Here is an 18,163-nt window from a genome sequence, read left to right on the forward strand (position 1 = left end):
CTTTGATACATTACTCTATCACTTTTTTGCTCATATTTTCAATTTAATGAGTGTCAGTGATGGTATTTATTTTTTATATATAGTTTGCTTTTTTTATTCAGTATGCCGAATTTTCGATAACACGAATTTTTTTCGCTGTCCCTGCAACTTCGACTTATCGAAGTTTTACTGTATGCATATAAGTCTAACGGTTACGATAATAGAGGTCTTGCAGGTTAAAACGGAATACCCTGTATATGTACACATGTATTATTATTTTTTTATTTATATAGATTATTATTCTTTTAAAGTGTACGCATTTAAACATGTGTGGATATTTGGACCCTAATTTTTTGAAGCTCATTTTATGTATAAGTTATCCCAGCAAGAAAACAAGTCTCCCATAATTTTACATCCCCCCCCCCCCCCCAACGTATGTGCTTAAGTAATATATGTGATGAGTTTCAATTTTTCCTCACATTTTTATTGAAACATCACAAAAATATTTTCAACTGTTAAAACTATTGTAGTTTTTTAAAACTGTATTTTGTAAAAAATGTTTGGTTTCTTGTGCCGTAGGACCCTTTAGAGGTGCCTCCGCCCACCACAAGGTCTGCGGGTAGGTAGGTCCAGGCCTGGTTGTAGTTTTTCTCTCTATGACAAAAAGAAAAAAAAATACAAATTATTACGAGCTAAAATAACTTCTTTTAGGAGAGAAGTTCAATTTATCTTTATTCTTCATCAAAACCAATAAAAAAAATGAAGTTGCAGACATATGAAAATTAATCAGCACTGAAAAAATGGCAATAAAATTTGAGATCATTATTTTAAGCTACTGTTGGAGGCAAAGGGGAAGAGGGTTGTGAAATTTATGAATCTTCCTTCCTTGGAAATGCTTTAGATTTGAAAACTGAATGATGTAATTTTAGTCAGTTTTTTTTTTTGTGATAAAGTTGAGGTAAGGTTGGGGGAGTTTGAGTAGCCTCCTCCTGAATTAAAAACGCATCTTTGCACAAAGTCTGAAAAATGCATCTTCAGTCACGTTAGGAGATATGTCAGGGTTTGATGTCTGCCCCAAGAAGTTTTTTTCGCCGGAAGATTTAAAAACCAAATTCCATGTTATATGTATAAACATTAGGAGATGAATGACAATTTGTTTTCTTTAGAATTGTTATGGAGATGTTTTATGCAATTCTAAATGAGGCACTCATGTGACTCAAAAAGTAATGATAATGGTTAAAAAAAATTTAAAGTATTGTTTTTGAAAATAATGATGAAGATCTGTTAATAATGTCCAAGATTTATTGTAAGCAACTTTTAAGCGATTAACTATTGATACAAATCCTTTGAGAGTCCAGTATTAATTTTCTGAAAAGTTTTTGGCCTTTTTTAAGCTTAAAAGGGATTTAAAGTAAAAGTAAACTTGTATTTTCTGCAAAACAAACTTTATTTTTTTATTTCAAAACAACAAAAATGACCCTTCTACTTTTTCTACATAGCAAGAAAATGATTTAAATATGCTACAGAAAAAATTTGATGCAGATCGTAGTAGGTACTCCGAAGGAATTACTTATTTAATCTCCCAATTTAAAAAACATAAAAACAGATTTTAGATTAAGAGTGGCAACACCCAACTGTTCATAGAATACTTTCTGTCATTCACAATGAAAAAGAGAAATATTAGTTTGAAATTGATACCAAATTCAACTTAATTGTTTGAAAAATAAAGAAATTAAAGAGATTTTCTGAATTCATTCCAAAACGGCGACTCTGAAAAATGATTAAAAATCGAATTTTTGAAAAAATTCTCCAATATGGGTTTTCATTCAATAAATCTAAAAAAAATAATTTGGGCTTTTCTCATAAATATCTATTTGTAAAAAAATAATGGAAAAAATCGGAGACACAGCCGACTATTTAATTTTGGCGATTTGACGTGGACTGGTCCTATTGTTATTGCGTGAAACTTTTCATTTTTACTATGCAAAATATTATTTCATTAAACTATAAATAATTGCAAAGAAAATATTTTTCTTCTATTTCCAGACACAAGATATTTTGCTGAGTTTCCCAAAGGATCAACCCCCCCCCCCCTATGGACGCCTCAGCATGTTGACTAGATGAAAGTAACCTTTCATGCAAATGGCGTAATGGTAAGGCGGGCGAAATTCAAGAGCAATAAATGAGGCGTGGCAACCTTCTTCAACATAGAGCAGCTACTAGTATTGTAGCATACTCTCTATACATGTGGTAAGTTTCATGCTTTTAAGTTGCTTATACTTAAATTTAATAATTTAAAATTGGATAGGGCTACATACCTTTTTCATTTAGTCTATGTGAATAAAATCACTCGAAATCCACTCTTTATAAGTGATCCTCTCAGTTAAACATCCTATTTTATCGAAATGACCAATTTCATTTCTTATGTTTAAAATTCTAAAGAATTTTCTTGAATAAAATTGTTTGCCTAAAAATTTAGCATTAATTCATAATTCAAATTATTTACTATGAATGACAGTAAAACCTTGTTAAGTCTAAGAAACCAAAAATTTTTGACCACTTATGCAAAGTGACTAATGTAAAGTGAGAAATTAAGGAAGGAAAAAAAACCCTTTATAAATACTTTCATGAATAGTTGTAGAGTTCTGTCTGAATAGCTTATGTAATCAATGTCTATAAATTGGTTTAAACTCAAAGAATAAAGGCAGGAAAACACTTGTTATAGTTACCTTGTTTTATTTTCTCTTAGTTATACATTACTTAATAACTTATTTTAATGTACTTACGGTACATCAAATGAATCCATCCAATGTTGACTGATGAAGTTGTTGCTTACTTAAAATAACTCTCTCCTTACGTACTTCAAGCTTTAACTTCTGCGTCTGTTGTACCTTGAACAGATGTTAAATACTGATAGACTTTCTTCATGTATAAGCTTTTGTCTGTCTTGCTGGGTGGAGTTTGACTCATATTCTCGGCACTCGACAGAGTTACGGCAAGAAGTCATGGATGTAGGAATAGTAGGATGGAGCACAGAGGAATTTCTGGAAGCGATAACTGAAACCAGCCGCCATCTTTCGTGTATCGGAGAAACTGTGAAGTGTTTAAGAAACGGAAATTGTTGAACTCTTTTATCAAATTTCAAATAGATTTTGACTTTATGGCGTCTTGTGTAGCCTTCAATTGCACTAATGATGCACGTAGGAAGGAGATTCTTAGCTAATTCTGCATAAATGGATTATTAATTTATTCCATAATATATGATTCAATATCAGATAATGACGGTAACATATTGTGTCATAAATAATCCTGCATTTATCTTACAAATACAAACCTGAGTTGCTTATAATATCATTACTAATTAAAATTAATTGATGTGATTTGCTGCTAATCTTCGGTAACTTATAAACAATTCTATCAATAAAATTGTGAAATGAAATTCGAAATTGTCAGATGCTTTCATTTTTTGTTATCAAGTGCAAATTAAAATTTGATTACAAATATTAATTTGAAATGGGTTGCTTTTTTAAATCAATCTTCATTATTTCATCTGGTGTAAAAATTAGAAATTATAATGCTACATACAAAGTTTAAAATCCAAGTGCTTTTCTTTAAAAAAAAACAAAACTTTAGCTGGATATTTTATGAATGGAGGTTATTACATCCATGATTTTAAGTAAAAAAATTAGCAGTTAATGCAAACTAGTTATAAATTAATGTTTTACATTTATTACTAATTATACTTTCATTCATTGCATAAAAAAATGTTTCTTTGGGAATTTTCAAAGTTTTAAATTTATTTATTATTTAGTTGCCAAATATTGAAGTACTCTGCCAAACCGAATACTTGGTTTGTCTGCCGATATGCAGTATATCAAATACCAACCAAGTGTTCCACGCATCTCTAAAAAAAATAAAGAATGAATTATGAAAATTCAAAGAACTACGTAGATAGTTTTTCAAGAAGTTTTTTAGAATTTTATGCTATTTAACATTTATTTACTTGGGATTCCTTTTTAGTCCAGTTGCATACTTAAGGAAAACGACCCTCCATGGGAAATTTCGTGAGGAAATTGTGAGACCAATTCTAATACATTCCTTATGGCCTATATAACTATGCCTCACTGGGTGTTTTGCTTGAAATTGTGTCAGACGGCCTGTGTAACGTCATTAATCCAAGATGGCGGCTGCACTAGATGTTGTTGAAAATTTTCGCTTTTAACTGATTTTTGAGGCATATTATGACATTTTTTCAACTTATCTTATATATTAAATATTCTAATACTATTATATTTTAAATTTGAAAACAAATTGCCAATTTAAAATAAGTTATTTATTTATGTTTTTTTTTCGATGCAGATTTTATAAACTTTTTTAGTTACCAATAGCAGTTTAAAAATATTCTGAAAAGCTTGTAAGATAAAATCAAATGTATTGTTCCCAAAAACCTGTAAAATAATTTGCATACACGCGTTTCGGGGTTATAAGAAGCTTTTTTTTTTTCAATGCAGAAAAAAGTTACAACTTCCGTTGCTTAATATCAGATATAATGATAATTTTATTATTTACATTTTAAGTACTCAAGTAATGAATGATTGATTTCATTATCTAAACTCTGATTTTAATTCAAAATATAGGTTTAAAGGTAAATAAACCGCTCTTAATTAAAGATCTTCATCTGAAGCGTTATCAATATCGTTTTGTTGCCTATTATTTTCACATAAGTCCTCGTCACATTCACACACAAAGTTCAGTGCATGAAATATTTTGAGATTTGCATTTACATGAAACAATGCATTTTCCATTTACGCAGCTGCATCGAACTAGTTTCAAAATGGACTCAACTGGCACAAAAAAATGTACACATAACTGGAACATAGAAGTTGTCTCTCTCTTCCCATCCGAAATCTGACGGTGATGGTAAATTCGGGTGCTGCTGGTCAGCAAGACGCCGCTCCAATACCTGATAATGTGCTCTTAAAATGTAAGGGGACAAAGACGCTCTTGCAGGAGGCAAATTTTGTCAGTCAAAAATGTGCATGGACAGTGAAATTATTTTAACCAGAACAATGCTAGCAAAAATACATCGGTGTAAGGCGAATATATGAGTACTGGTCAGGGGCGTAGCTAAGGGGGGGGGGGGTTTGGGGACAAAACCCCCCCCGAAACGTTAGTCTCAAAAAAAAAGAGAAAAAGAAGAGAGAAGAGAAAGAAGAAAAAAGAAGAAAAGGAAAAAATTCCAAGCGATTATATATATATATATATATATATATATATATATACATATTATATATATATATATATATATATATATATATATATATATATATATATATATATATATATATATATATATAGATAGATAGATAGATATAAAAGAAGTAACCCCCCCCGAAAGTCGGGTCTAGCTACGCCACTGGTACTGGTTGCTCTTTCTGTAGAATCATGAAGACGGTGCAGTATTTTAACAGCTGCCTCTTCATGACTTCTTTACAGTGCTATACTAAAATAAAAATTATTATTAAAAAAATTATTGGTAGGTTTAAATAGATATATTTTTCATGAAATTAAAAATCATTGTTAAATGAATTGTTCCTTAAAATTTTTAACTGTAAAAGGCGTGTGACAGAAAAGTTACACTTTTTGAAGATGACCCTTTAACGCTTTATTCGCCAGATAAGCTGTTAAGTTATCCTTTGTTTTTACATGAGAAAGTAGGGTCTTCATGTGCACGTTTTTAATATTAGTACAATCAGTTATTTTGAACTGAATGGGTGTTAATTTACCTATTCTTTTTTTCCGCATGGCAGATTTTAGCGAGTTTTAAATGTATGTGTCAAACACTAAGTGTGTTTCATCATAATGTAAAAGAATTTCCTTGATCTTATTATTAAATTCTGCAGCTAAATCATTACATGTTTTCACCTGCTTTGTTTTCTTCATTGATTGTAGCTGTGCCATTCCATCAAGAACAGCATCACTGTAAGATTTTCTGTTCATTTGCTTTGGTATGTTTGAGTCTTTCATGGGATTCTACAAAGAATCTTCGATACTGCTGTCTACATTTTCTAATTCGCATTCTTCTAAAACTTTCATCAACTTTGATTTGTTTTGGGACAATTTTAGCTACCCATCTAGATTAAACATAGACTGTCGAACAGCCTAAAATTCATATGATGTTTTTAAATCAATATCTGTTCGGCTCCTTGATACAACTAGCCTAGCCGAAATTTAGATAACGATCGATCAGCTTTTAAATGTAAAACAGTGCCAGCTATATTTGTTGCAACTTTCTTCATGCTATTTTTACATAGATTTAGCTTTTCTTTCTTCTTTTGGGCCCCTCGTGTTTTCAGTTTCAATTTTCTCTCGTTTGAAAGAGGCGTACATGTCATGGCCTTTGTTTAAAATGCCTAATACATCTGTTTGTATGGCTTCATTACGTACAGACTTAGTTGTGTTAATAAGCTCACTTCTTTCAAATATTATAGGGCTTGTTGATACTCTGATGGCACTATACAGTAAAACCAGTCTACAACGATACTGTTGGGACCTAAAAAAATATTGTTATAGACAGGTTATTGTTATAGACAGTTTGATTATTCATGCTGACATTTTGCTGGGATCAAGGAAAATATCGTTATAGGAAGGTTTATTGGTATACGCGTTATCGTTACACACAGGTTTCACTGTATATACATTACACATCTTCATGTAGTCGCTTTCCTCTTGAACCTGTCAAATGATAATGTTTACTCTTTAACACTAAACTATTTTTCTATTGAGTTATGTATTTACTATTCTACCAATTACTTTCATACTCCTATTCTCTTGCGCCAAAGCTTCGTCTGACCCTAAAGCACAAAACGGTACAAAAGACTTTTTAACAACCCAATTGCCTTTCATGAATTCATTCCGAAGTTTTTGATGCTTTACTTTAAGACGCTTCCTATTAGTCAAGTACCATGATATTATACATGCATAAGTTGTTACATTCCAAGCAAAGAAATAGGAAACGAAACCTTCCAATGAAGAAATGTGTAATTTCCAATTTCCTGACCTAACCGACCGTATAAAAAGTAATCCATCATATAATGCATGTATAACAAAGCAAGTTTAAATATTGGTCTTCCACTTGATTCTATATCCTCAAGTCTATCATTTTTTCATGTATTTTAGAATCTAATAATATCTGCGTTATATTTGAGGAAAGTTCTTTTGTTTCATCATACGTTTTTTTCTTGAAAGCAATTAATTTTTGCACTTTATCGTTGCATTGAAATTTCTTTTCTTCATTGTATGTATAAAAAGCATCGAGTTAACATTTAAATAGTGCAACCCTTAATGTAGAATGTGCTTCTATACGCCGTCTAACACTTTCCTGCAAGAATTTTTGACACTACAATTTCACTGTAAAACTCGGTCAAATTGGCTTTCAAGACCTGTACAAGTTTTTCTTTGACATAGCAAGTTTTAAAACTGGTTTGTATAATCCAATATCCATAATGATTACTGTTGGTAAAGTTTTCCCAAAAAAATATATTTAGTTAAATGTACCAGTTTCTGCATGAACGTACGCTGTGTTGATGAAATGAAACGTGCGTTCTAAAAGATGCAAGAAAAGCTCCTAAGGCATAATTATACAGGTTTTAAGGAATTCTGTTAAACGATTATATGGTCGAATCTTGTTAAAACGAACTCAAAGGGACTTTAGAAGTGAATTTGTCTCAACAGTAGCTCGTTTTATCCGAAAAATAATCGTGTTATAAATGTAAGTACAGCAGGACAGGGATCGCAAATGTAGTTCGCTTTAGCAGTAATTCGTTATAAGCGTGTCCGAATTAACGAGGTTCGACTGTACTAATGTTTAGTGATTTTAGCTGGATAATTAAAAGTATTTTTAACTGCAAAAACTCATCCGAGGTACTTTTAAAATAGCTAATTCTGAATACCAAAGTAAAAACTGAAGACGTCAGAATTTTTTTAAAAAAAAATGAGTTAATAAACAAATTAAGTATTTTACTATCAACTTATAAAAAGAAAAGTTATAGAATATTAATCAAGCAAATTCACCGCGAAGTTATCACAAAGTCAACAAAAATTGAGTCATAATTGCAAAAACTCATTACAGCCGCCATCTTGAATTGATGACGTCATACAGGCCGTCTGACACAAATTCAAGCAAAACACCCGGTGAGGCATAGTTACACAGACCATAAGGATCATATTAGAATTGGTCTCACAATTTCCTCACGAAATTTCCCACGGAATGTAGTATGCCCCCCTACTATTTAAAAAAACTATCTAAATTTTGTTACAGTTTTGTACTGGCAACTTTATCAAAATTAGTTTTACAATTATGTTGTTCCTTTATTTATCTTTGTTGATTTCTAGCTGCTTTTTTTTCATTGTGCTGTATTCTAAATTTATAATCTGGACATAGGCTGCAAAGCTTTGATAATTCGGTATTCTAATCTATGGGGAAGTCATTATGTTTTATTAATAAAAAGAGTATTTTAAAACCAGTTGAGCATTCATTTGTCACTAAATTAATTTTAACTAACTAAAGACATTAATTAATCAATTAGTTTATTCTTTGGAAATTTAAAGCTTAAAATATAATTGTGTTGTGCTTTTTTTTATTATTTCTTAGAAGGGTAAAAAATACTTTCATTATCAATTTGAGGGAGAAATGTAAAACTCGCGAAATTTTTGCCCGAGTAATAAGAGTCTTTCTCCCCTTTTTCACCAACCAGCATGGCCGCTGCTCTCTGTTACTTCAAACGCGACAATGAGAGTAGATACCGCACGTTCCCCCCTGCAAATACCTCCATGCAAGAAGTATGCTTTGAATGACCAGAAGCAAGGAGCAGGATTTTAAGGATGAATGAATATCACACAGCATTTCAACTAAGTTTGATACTATTTTCTAAGATTTGATGAGAAGAAGGAAGAAAAAAAATTTTGAGTGACTAGTTAGCCAGAGTAAAATTAAATTTGGTGACCAGTAGAAGAGGATCATTTTAAATTATTGTGACCGAGACCTTATGGGGACTAAAGGAAAACAAGGAGTTAAATGAAGTGACCACTTAAGCAGTTGACTACTTACTGAGGTTTTACTGTTTTATTTTTCAAATTATCAACTTAAAAATCAATATAAATAGTGTTAGACATTTTTGAATGATGTATACAGAAAACTAGTTTATATTTAAGAAAAAACTGTAAGAATGATTAAAAATGGTGATAATAATCAGGGTTGTAGTACAACAAATTGAAAAATTCCCTTTTCAAATCTATAATAATTGAAGTCATTCCTAAGACTTTGATTATTTAAATAAATAAATTTAATTCAAAGATGTTATTTTATACCTTTAAGTATGCTTAATTTAGTACCAAAAATCAAATTTGTGGAATGTTGATATAACATTTAAAAGTAATTTAAGTATATTTGAGAAACGAATGGGGACACTCCAAAAAAGTGATTTTCCAGTTAGTAAAAAGTGGGGTGGGTGCTGGGTAGTGTATATACTATAATATTAAAATTAAAAAAAAAATCCCTATTGTATTCCCAATTTATGTAGGCCCTTGATATAACAATATATCCTCTACAACAATATATTTCTTTGGACCCCAAAATATTGTTACAGCGAGGTTTTACTGTAGTAAAAACCAGAAACCAATTCCTGATTTTTCTGACAATGACCCAAAAGAAAACAAGCTAATTCATTTCCATACATGTAACTCCTTTATCGCATGTTTGTTCAACATGCGCTCTTCTTGCTTTAGAGGTCTATTGTGCAGGAATTGCAAGTGAAGGTGAATTAATTTTTCTCTCATAGTCACTTGTTTCTTTATTTGTTTTCATTCTTTTGAAATAAATTTAGAGTCATCTTTGAAAAAATTTCGAGTTAAAGGAGGTTAACTTCGAGATATTGAGAATAATTAGCATGGAATTAAAGACCAAAGGGTTGGGACTTGATAAAAACTTAGAGTTATAGTAATATTAGAGTTATCAGACTTTAAGTTATCGCAAATTGACTGTATTAAGTAGGAACCTGTTTGGACATGAGTAGAAAATCTTGCATAAAAGGAAAGTTTCAACATGTTTAAAAATTATTTCATCAATATTTTTCAGGCTACAGCTCAGATGAAACTTCAATTGGTGATTCTGTGGGGCTGTCATTTTATGATCTCTTAACGCCAGCAATTCCCAATTTTCCGGATTTCAAGCATAGAAATCAAGGTATGCCTAAACTATTTTCATAAATTTGTGTATATTTTATTAGTATTTCGCATGAAGTAGTCCTAACAAATTTCAAATGCAGTATATGTAATGGTTGATATACAAATGAAGGGCCACGGGGAAGAATGATCATAGTCTACCATGCTCAAATTTTCCTCATTACATTAGAGCTTGAAATCTCAAATCATTTCCAAGTTAGCCTCATTCTTCCCTGTTAAAACTCACTCACTATGATGATTCTTGTCTGGATAATATTTCTCTTGAATGCTGTCTATAATCTACATGTTCCCATAGGTTAACCAGAGTTTTTTAGAAAAATGGACTTTGATCGTTTTTCTCCGTAGCCATTCAAATATTGAATTTTATTTATGTATTTTTTGGTCCTTCTAATTTAATTTCAAATTAATATGTATGCATTTTTAGGATCATCAGGATCATTAAGTAGCAGTCTGCACTTTGACACAATGCTGACCCCAACGGATTTTGCTTGAAAGCCAATATTTTATACTCTCCTACAAGTAAATATCATGTTTAGTCAAGCCCCCTACTTTTAGGTGGAAAATCTTGAAAAACCTTTGCTTTCTTGGTATAAGTTTTCAACGACAATAATTATTTGTTGGGGCAGTCCATAAATCTCCAAAATTTTCCAAAGACACTCTCTATTTATGCTGTCAAAAGCTTTAGCAAAATCTATAAAATTAAGAAATTTTGAGTTGAATTCAATGTTTTTCTATATTATATTTCGAAGTATGAAGATTTGATTCATTGTACTTCTACCGGCTCTAATGCCTGCCCGTTCAATCTGTAACCTGTGTTCAATACTTTCCTACAGTCTGCTCATTACAATTCGAGTAAAGATCTTACAAGGAACTGATAGGAGGCTAATTCCTCTCCAGTTGTTACAGTTCAAAAGATTGCCTTTCTTAGGTATACAAGCAATCTGGGCTTCTTTAAAACGATTCGGGAATAGTTTCATTTTTCCAAATGTAATTAAACAATTTGCAGCATGATTGCACTAATCGAGATTACAGGATGATAATGGTTGGGAAAAAACAGAAAATTTCAGAAAAAAATGGGATACAAAAACTTTTTCCATAAAGGGGTTATTTCCACCCCGGAAAATTTGAAAAATTAGTTTTTTCAACTTTTCAGCAAAAAGTGACTAGAAATTTCTCATACTTAAATTTTGATGCAATCTCCCCCCCCCTTCCTTGTATGTTGAAATACTGTCTAACTTTGATAATGCAAGTTGTTGTATGATAATATAATTTGCATATGGATAATAAAGCATGGAATATTTTTTGCGAAAAAAAATTAAACCAATATTCTTTGAAGAATTTATTTTCCTTCTTCATAACTTTAATCACAGAACTATGTTTCTGCTGACTGTGCTAACCAAATACACAGTACAGGATGTGACAAAAAAAATCTGGCAAGCAATTTTCCTTGTAACTTTATTATAAATAAATTAACAAAACACAAAAAATTATGAGACCTTTAGCAATCAATAAATTAATTGGTTTCATACTGGCCGCCTTTTGAAGTAATACAGAGGTGCAACTGCTTATTGAAATTTTCATTCAAGAGCCGCAAGTCCTTTAATCAATCCTGTTCCCTATAAAGCTGACTTGTAAGGGGGTTGTAATATTTACCCAGTGTGTATTTAGAATACTGCCATGTTAAGCACGAAAGTGGAATCAGCAGTTGAGTTCAAACTATGATATTGCATTTTAAAATTTGGCTCATCCATATATTTGATTCATTTGTCTTATCTTTTTAAATTTTTTAATCAGATATTTTTTTAAAAATGTGTCTTATCAAATGACCCTAAAACATTTTATTTATTAAGTAAAATACGAAATTAAAAAAAACTTGGTTATAATAACTCAGTTTTGCTCAAAAGTGCAGATATGACTACTTTTGCTATTATGCTTAGCACAGCCCTATGAATAAACTGAAATTCCAGTTTGATTTTTGGTTCAGCTTTAGAAACCATTACGCAGTTTGGTTTGGGGTTTCTGTTGGAAAGAAAAAGAAAAACCAATTAAGTTTTGATTTGGACTTAGAATGGATTGGAAAAAAAATCAACACTCAATAGCTTTTATTTTCAGACAATTAAGTTACGTTGTAAGGAAGGGAAATCATTCTTATTTTTCTTTCAAACAATATCATTCATGTTTGAAAGCTAAAAATTACAATTTCTATTCCTAGTTTCAAAGGCAATCTAAAAAAGAAAATGTAATTGTTATGTTTGGACAAACCTTACCTAATATTATTGGTTGAACAACGACTTGACTTATTTCTAGTGTTTGACCAAGAAAGTTCTCAATTATAAAACAAAAAGGTTTTTTTTTTTTCTAATTAAACTTACCTTTATGTGTACTTCTGTCAAGCAGAAAAAGAATATGTTTGGATTACATATATTTTTTAATGCTTAACCATGTGTATGTTCCCAGAAACACAGCTATCAAGAAATCCTATTTTTATTCATAAAAAAAATCAATTTTTCCCAAAAGAAACCTGGTAAAAAACCGTTTTTTTTCTACCACTTCAAAATTTCCGGAAATTTTACATCTCTAATCAAGATTCATTTTAAAGGGTTCTGCAGTTAAATTATCATTTTTGCTTGTTTTCATATTCTTTTGCATTTTTATTGCTTTTTTAATTTCTTTTTTCGTTATTCCATTTAGATCCACCTCCAGTTCATTAATCTCCTCATCAAAAGGCAAATCAATATTTGAACCAGCCGAACCCTGATCCACATTTAAAAGTTTTTCGAAATGTTTTCTCCATCTACTCACCCTGAAAAACAGCCCCTAAAAACTTCTACAGCCTAATTTGTGCCATGAGCTACCCCGCCCCTCTCAGTCGAGATACATTCATTCTTTGCATAAAATTTATACTTTCAAATTGTTTCAATTTTCGCAAAATTATTTGATTTTTCACAAAAAATGGATCCTTGTGGAAAATCTTACACAGGCCCTTGTTTTGTAATACACTCCCCTTTTGTGCTTTAAAATGTCATAATATATAATTTTATAAAAAATTAAGAGTTAAACAGTTTAAGATCTCTGTCATGTAAGACTTTACCTGCTTTGCACATTTTACGTTCGACACCAACTATTCTACGTCTAACACCATTGGAAGAAAATTGTTTTGCTATTTTTTCCAGAATTAATTTGGTGAAAAAGGAAAAAATATTCATATTTCAGCTATGCTCTTGAATATTCAAGTGGTCAAAAAATTTGAAAACACTTCATTTAGCTGAATCACAGGTTTTTTTACAATGTTAGTAAATTTTCAGTTCCCCTTTCATAAACGTCCGACACCACGACTGCTTTTATTTTTAATATTTGAAGTTTGAACTTCTTTCAGAAATTCCGTAGGTTTTTAAATTGTTCCTACATGGAAAAGTATTGACAAAGAATTGTTTCACTTCATCCATTTTAACTCTGAAAAATATGAACTTTTATTGGTAAATTTTGTGCAAATTCTATGTTTTTGACACCGCGGAATCACCCAAAAGCATAGTGTAAGTGTGTAAAATGTGCTTAACAGATGCTTATGTGTCCAATGTGTTTTTATAAAAATAGTGTGAGAAATAACTTTATAGAGCAGCGGTCAGCAACTGGAAGACCACAGTCCAGATCGGGGAAGGGCGAGAACTGGACAACAAAAAATGTTTTGAAAGTAGAAATTACACAAATAAATTATTTAAAAATATTTTTATGTTGGCAACCAAATCTTTAACTCTTTGAGTACATTCGACGAGCGAGTCTTGTCATGTGCTTAGTTCCACGAAGTTATTGTGGATGACTGCCTCGTCATTTGAATGTGATCGAATTCTGGGGAGGGTTAACCCCAAAACCCCTCTCACTGCTTTCTGGCTACTGTGTCACATAATTAAAAGGGTTTGTAATAATAAGGCTAATTTCATGCGTCATAATATTTAAAAAAAGTTTTAAAAGAACAAAATTTAAATAACAAAATTAAATTTTCCCTTGCATGATTTTTTTTTTTTTTTGAATGCAATAAAACTAATTAGTAATTTGAATTATTTTTGTACTTGATACTATATTGTAACTTTCATTCAATGGGAAAAAAATGTTTATTTACCTATTATCGAATATTTGAATGTGTTTAATATTATTTTGCTGAGTATTAAAGTAGTCAGTTTGTCTGCCGAATATGCTGCAGTACCAACTGAATATTCAGTGCATCTGTAGTATTGTAATCAAATTAAAAGCGTAATTTTTCATTTGTAAAACTAAACGTTTCAGTAATATTTGATTAAAAGCCACAATTTTTTTTAAAGAATTTTATGAAGCTTTGTGCAATACTACAAACATTGATCTTGGCATTTTTTTCTTGTTGGTTTTTCAGATGTTTTCATGTCTCAGTAAAATACCATTACAACAAAATAGCCCATTTTAATGAAATAAATGGGCAAGTCCAATTGCAACTACTTTACTGTAATTCCATCACAACAAAATTCATATCACAACAAACAAAATTTGAGGTTCTTTAAAAGTTTGTTGCAACCATATGAAAACATTATGACTAACATCAGCGCAGCAAGTTATGTACATGATTAAGTGCCTATTGTGCATTCCATTTCTTTCGGTTTTCAAATTTCTTTCTCTGTCCTGGAAGAAATTATCTTTTTTCCAGAAGACTCTACCAGTCACATCCTAAACATCAGTTACTTTATTTTGATTTATGTTTACCTAATTAACTTATATGAGGTGGATTCTATAAATATTTTCATGTATTTAATTGAATCAATTCAAATTTAATTAATCCAGGAAATGCCAGCTACCTGTTGTGTCTCGGGATGTCAGTCAAATGATCAGGGAGAAGAATCAACAAGAGTTTTCAATTTTCTTCCTAAAAGAACACCCCAGTATGAGAACTGGCTGAGAAAATATCACAGAAAGATAAGGAACCTGGTTCCAGAACTGTGGTATGCTTGATACATTTTAATGAAAATGATGTTGTGAAAAATGACGTCATCAATATGCCAAATGGGTCATCATTAACAGTTCCTCGAAAGAGATACCAACTACAGGACGATGCTCTTCCCTGCATCTTCCTGAACTAACCAGTATACCTCTCGGAACAGCTTTCAACTTCTACTAAGAGTGGAACAAATCCTATTGAAAGAAAAGCCAAACATCTTCAGAGCTCAAAGTCTTCCTACATTTCATAAAAATCCTATATTTTTCATAAAAGGGCAAAAACCATCCTATATTTCCTATAAATCCTATATTTTCAATAAAAATCCTATATTTTTGGTACCACATAAGAATTCTTTCTTCATTTCTGCATTTTTGGTTTGCCCAGTTTCCCTCGAGAAAAGAGGATATGCAAAAACAATTTTTTGATTGAGAATATTCCAAAGTGTTAAGGTTTGTGAGCAAGCGGTGGCTTTTTGTGGTTCCAGTATGTGAACGGACATTACAACTGTTGCCAGTTTTAAAGGAATACTTCCTAGAGGATCTTCCTAAGCAAAAGAGTTGATTGTTAAGGCTTAATAGGTGTGCACTATGCAACCATCAAGAAAGTTTTAGCAAGTCCTTTACTGCAATCCATCTCGTCTATTCTGATTAGCATCTGATCATTTTAGGACATACAAAATGTTCTTCAACAAAAGAACACAACAATACACCTATTGCATAACAAGTTGTGTGACCGTTTATTGAAAGTTATGCAGCGCTTCATCAAAGAAGGGGAACTGGTGAAAAATTGCATGAGGTAGAGCCAATAAAAGATTGTGTACCCTGAAAAGCCATCAATGTGGGGAACAATGCTCAGAAAGCATAGCATGCAATTGAAAATAATACAAAAGATTTATTTCTCCCTAATGCCAAACACTTTTACGAGGACAAGGTGAAAAGTTCTCGGCCTGACAATGAAAGACTGCTGTTTTCAGTTTAAAATTGATTTTGTTTTTCTACATAATATTCCTTGAGTTTAATAAACTTAGTCCAAGGTTTCTCCAACATTAGTATTCCTTCCCGAAAATAAGAGTCTGGAAGGCTGTGAAAATATTTATCTCTTTCCCTCTCAAGCCCTTTCCAGAAGTAAATTTCTCCAAGTTTGTTAACAGATGGGGGAACTCTGATGGTGCCAGTGTAACAGGAGGAATGGCTGAGCAAACCGTACCTCAAATTCCGCAGTTTACCTATTGCTAACACACCTTTGTGAACTGGTGTGTTATCCTGGCAAAAGATTGATTTTTTTTCCTTCAAGCCAGGCCTCTTTTCCAGAATTTTGGCATCCAGCTAGTGAAGAAGGTTAGATTAATATTTGCCTGTAATTGCTTTCCCTTCTCTCGGCAGTCAATTAACAGGATCCCTTTTGCACCCCAAAACATGTTGCTCAAATCCTTTTCATGAAGATGAATCAACGTCTCTCTTTTCATCTCTGAACACCAGCTTCCACCCACTCTTTTGATTGTTTCGCTGTTGGAGTGTAGTAGTGAACTCATGCCTTACTAATGGTGACAAATTGCTGTACGAAAATGCTCCGATCCCTGTTGAAACAATCCAAATATTGCAGTGAAAATCTGATTTTAATCGGCATTCAGTAAATGCGGCCTCCATCTTGTGCCTAGCTTTCGCGCCTCCAATTTTTTGCACAAGATGTTTCTCACCCTTTCTTTCAATATCCTCACTGCATGCTGCTTAGACTAAAAGCTGCTCAGTAGTCAAGCATTTTATGTCATTTTTTGCCAAACCATTTTCAATTTAAATTACAATAATGTTCTTTCCCATAATATTACAATCATTTTTATTTATTTTTTTGTGTGTGAGAAATCTGAATTTTCATATTGTGACAATAAATCAGTAAGGTATGTATGACAATTTATGTTTATTTGCATCAGTAGTGCTCAATGGTAACTTTTTATGATCTGTATTCAAAATTGAATCATTATTATTTTGATTTTTCTTTTGCTGTACTATAAATCCTATATTTTTTCAAAATATGTTCTATATTTTTTCAAAAAAGTCCTATGTTTTGTCAGTTGGGCGCTTTGATCCCTGATCTTGCAAGACAAAAAGAGGAAATTGAAGATTTTTTGAAGTAAGATGTCATAACATCATTTGAAAAATTAAAAGAAAGAATTTGTAATGTGCTTGGTAACGAATGGTTATTATTCTGTGAAAAACTCGCATCAGTTTTTTTATTAGATGCAAGCCAACTTCCAATTCAAGTGTCCAAATGTGTTACCATTGAAAACGACTTGTCAGTTTGATTTTTTACACAAAAAGCTAAAGATGAATTAAAATGGCTGTTAAAATATAATTCGAAAAAAGATTTATGTTTAATTCTCTGAATTACAAAATTTACTTTCATGGCTAAAAAATAAATACAGTACAGAAAAAAACTGAGATCCCGATTGAGGAAGTCAAGCACTACTACTTACCTTCGGAAGAAAAATAATTTGAAAAAAATACCTTTTTGATTGAACAAATGTTTATTGCAACCTCCAAAAATGCATCAAAATACAGTCCAAGAATGCTATCTTGGGCACTTTAGATTTATATTGTGTCACGTAAATGAAGTTGCATCTTCCGGAGTCTTAACTTTACCCTCAGTGTAATATTTAAGAAAATTATCATCTATCCCCACATTCTTTGGTACTTGTGATCAACAGGGGCATTTGAAGTACCTAGAAACAAAAGGCCAAAACAAAATTGCCAGAAATGGTAAATTTGTCAGTTTAATAGTTGACAAAATCATTATGCAACCTCACATTAGCTGCAGTTCTAACACATGTTGTGGCATTAGCAGTAATCAAGTATTTAAGCATGCAAAAGGTATGCAAACCTTCACGGTAATCTCGATTTATTCTTCGAATAAAGACGTAGGCTGCCATGATTCCTGTGTACAACTCCTCTGCACCAGAACTTTTGAAATGGACAGAAAATGTGTTGA

The 18,163-nt window shown here is 31.6% G+C and overlaps 1 long non-coding RNA gene across 2 annotated transcripts in view; it reads left to right on the top strand.

The window, feature by feature from the left end:
• The window catches only part of LOC129218427 (uncharacterized), a 43,611-nt gene extending 26,342 nt beyond the window's left edge, over positions 1–17,269 (top strand). Inside the window, exons 2-5 of one of the 2 annotated variants that reach the window (XR_008580330.1) lie at positions 2,026–2,229; positions 10,115–10,222; positions 10,646–10,740; positions 15,028–17,269. This is a non-coding gene — a long non-coding RNA (uncharacterized LOC129218427). Of the gene's footprint in view, positions 1–2,025; positions 2,230–10,114; positions 10,223–10,645; positions 11,230–15,027 lie in introns of those variants that run through there. The other variant, XR_008580329.1, reaches the window with a different exon arrangement.
• The last annotated feature ends 894 nt before the right edge of the window (positions 17,270–18,163 follow it).

Source organism: Uloborus diversus, chromosome 3 (assembly GCF_026930045.1).
Source record: "Uloborus diversus isolate 005 chromosome 3, Udiv.v.3.1, whole genome shotgun sequence".
NCBI lineage: Eukaryota > Metazoa > Arthropoda > Arachnida > Araneae > Uloboridae > Uloborus > Uloborus diversus.